Source organism: Belonocnema kinseyi, chromosome 3 (genome assembly GCF_010883055.1).
Source record: "Belonocnema kinseyi isolate 2016_QV_RU_SX_M_011 chromosome 3, B_treatae_v1, whole genome shotgun sequence".
Taxonomy (NCBI): domain Eukaryota; kingdom Metazoa; phylum Arthropoda; class Insecta; order Hymenoptera; family Cynipidae; genus Belonocnema; species Belonocnema kinseyi.
In genome coordinates this window covers 909,850-913,269 of record NC_046659.1, presented here as the reverse complement: position 1 = coordinate 913,269, position 3,420 = coordinate 909,850, and the positions used below count along the sequence as shown (strand labels likewise).

Genomic DNA, 3,420 nt, shown 5'->3' with positions numbered 1-3,420 from the left:
ACGGGGTTACATGGCACGGCTGCATGCTCTGTGGTGCGAGGAACACCCGGAGCTATCGCACTTTTCGCAGCAACGTCTGCGAAACCATGCTGAACTACTCCGAGAAAGGGGCAATGTAAGCGGAACGCCTACTCTACCACAGCTAGAACAAGCGGACAACACAGAAAGAGAGGCGACAATAAGACCAACCGCGGGCAGGCATCCAATAGAGGAAGAGCGATGCTTTACGACCCGGAGAAACATCAACACCAAGGTTTCTCTCATGCCTAAAGATCTGGCTGAAATGGATGACGAGCTTCGTGGACATTTTTCCTGAGAATCCGACTTCTGGGCTATCATTTATTGTGTGTATAATGCAGCGAGAGCTTTGGCCGGTGTGAACCGTAAAACAAACCCAACGGTTGATCCTAAGACCAAAAGACGAATGCATCAACTTGCCATAAATATAGGCTGGGAAAGACAGCACGCGTTCCGCATTCAGTGTGTGATTGATTATAGCACGTCTGGCAGGAATCTTACCGCCAAGGTTCGAAAGTTCGCGCGCGAAATCTGGACCCGTTATCACACACTTAACAAGTCAAAGCTGCTGACCATCAGGCAGCATATTGTTGAGAGAATATGGATACTATATGACGCTAAGAGAAGTCTAGAGCGGAAGGAGAGGTGGGTCAGAGAAAATCAACCGTTTCTATCTGACCCATCTCGACTCTTCCAAGACCCTTCAGTTACTCTCGAACACCCTCCCAAACCAAAGGAGGTCGAAGTATTTTGAAGAGAAGTGTACAAAGTGCAGCATAGACTGAACGAAGACTCTGAAAATATAAATAGCTTCAAGGAGTTAAGTGTTGACCTCATAACACCTGATAAAGAATGCCCACCCATCACTAACGAGGAGGTGAAAAAAGTATTAAGAGCGAAGAAGAACTATTCCGCACCGGGACCAGATGGTATCAAAACCTTCTAGTGGAAGAAGTTTTATTCAACCCATCAGCATTTGGCCCGTATTTTCACCTCATATTTGAAGACGGAAGATCCGATTCCGGAGTGGTTGGTGGAAGGGCGCACAATAATCCTGCCGACAATAGGCAACTTAGCTGACCCTAAGAATTACAGGCCTATGACTTGTCTGAACACACTTTATAAGATATTCACAGCTATACCAAATGATAGGATTGTTCGGGCAATTGAACCTGTGTGGCAAGAAATATATGAGCAACGAGGCTCAAAGGAAGGCGTAGCCGGATGTCGGGAGAACCGGCTCATCAATAAATGTGTCTGTAAAGATGCAGCATTCTACCAGCGTGACCTATCGATGGCCTGGATTGATTATCGTAAGGCTTTCTATTTGACCTCCCATAGACTTATCATCTGTCTTGGAAACCTTAAAGGTTCATCCGCAAATAGTTAGGTGCATAGAGAGATTGGTGCCGCTTTGGAAAACCAGATTTACTATCTCATCTGGAAAAAATCGTGTGATAACTAACAAGGTCAACTTTCAGAGAGGTGTCTTTCAGGGCGACACGATTAGCCCACTCCTGGTTTGCCCTACATTATTGCCACTATCTCTAGCACTTCGCCATTCCGACGGGTACTTGTGCGGCAAACCTGCAGATCGAAAGTACAAGGTCACTCATGTATTTTACATGGACGATCTTAAGATATATGCTAAAAACAAAGAGCAACTACATCTAGCTCTAGGGATTATCGAACGATAGAATAAGAAAATTGGAATAGCAATTGGGTTAGACAAATGCACCAAGGTTTATTTGAAGCAAGGAAAACTTAATGGCATCCCTGAAGCTCCTGAGCTCGTTGATAGAAGTGCTATACGACACCTTCGCGCTGGAGAGACTTATACATACCTGAGCGTGCCACGGAGCCGCATGCAGGATGTGGCATCTATAAAGGATACTCTCCGAAGCAGATACAAACGTCTCATCCGACAGATTTGGTCTTCCGAACTGTCGGCGAGGAACAAAGTATCTGCAACGAACATGCTTGCCATCCCGGTACTAATGTATTCATTTGGAGTAGTTCCGTGGACCAAGAACGAGTTCAGATCCCTTGATATCGGGACAAGAAAGGTTATGCACATGAACAGAAGCATGCATCTTAAGTCTTCCGTTCCGCGACTGCACATCTCACGCCGTCAAGGTGGTCGCGGAATATTGAGTCTTGAATGTCTTCACAACAGGATTATTCTGGGTATAGCACATAGAGTTGCAAATGGAAAAGACCCTCTTTTTAAAATTGTCAGGAATCACAAAGAACTCGGCAAAGGAGCGTTTTTGTACAAAGCAGCGGAGGAGGCTGCTGAAACACTTGGACTTGACTTCAGTATTAGGGGTGAGCAAAATGCATCAAATCTTATCTATCTCGAGTAATCACTCCTGAAAGCCCGGATTAAGAAAGCACAAGAGAAAAACTTTCGTGAACAGCTCCTCGATAAGAGGATGCACGGTATCTTCCACAGAAATGTGAAGGATCAGTCAATGTCTTGTGAGCTAACGTTTGCTATCCTTAAATCGCCCGGATTGAAGTCTGGTACAGAGGGTTTCATTTTCGCATGCATTCGTCGTATTGATTCCTTTACAGACTGTAACCACCTATCTCACGGTCGTGAGACGTGGTTGTGGCTGCGCGATTTCGCTGGGAGCGGATGCAATTTTTCAGATTAGAACCCGCTCCCGGTGCCATACGTAAGCCGGCAATCCGGGGCCAGTAATTCCCGGTAGATTAAAGTGGGTATCCTGCAATGGAGAAGTTGTCCCAGGTCGGAGAGACGGTCCTGCTGGTAGAGGCCTTTCCAAGCAGGCGGGCGGCAAATGGGCGTTGAGAAAGACGAGCGGTTCCCAGAATGAGAGAATTTCGTAGGCACTCGTGGGATAGAAAAACAGATCAAGAACAGGGTTCGAATCTGAGCTCGAAACACGACTGACTCTGCCGGCGAGGGTATGTGCGCTGCCCCTCCCCCCCCTTCACCCCCCTCCCCCACGAGGATTCGGGTTTATTAGTGAAACTTGATCTAGTTCCCTGGCAAGTTCTGTTACTGTTTGTCTATGTGTAAGTCTAATTCTAACGTGTTGTCTGTTGTTTTTCTTTTTAGGTTGGTGTTAATACTGTTAATATTCCGTAGGTTTTGAAATTTTCTGTTTATATTTTTCCAACCTCCTTGTGTGTACGTTTTGCCGTTGTCGTCCGGAGTTGAGTAGCTCTGTCTGTACCTGAAGGGTCCATCGCTGGAGAAGGAGTTGTGTATGATATAAACTGGTGTAGAAGTGTGTTTATTGCAAATTTGGCATTTAAAAGTCTATGTTATTTGACATATACCGTTGGTTATAATTGGCAGCAGACGTAAGAACCCTTTATGTTTCACCCCTGTAACTTTCACTTCCATGTTTTCCTACCAAGTATCCTTTT

The 3,420-nt window shown here is 45.6% G+C and overlaps 1 protein-coding gene across 1 annotated transcript in view; it reads right to left on the bottom strand.

Annotated features, from left to right (window-relative positions):
* The window catches only part of LOC117168930 (neurotrimin-like), a 380,276-nt gene that overhangs the window by 101,410 nt on the left and 275,446 nt on the right, over window positions 1-3,420 (bottom strand). The window lies entirely within an intron of this gene.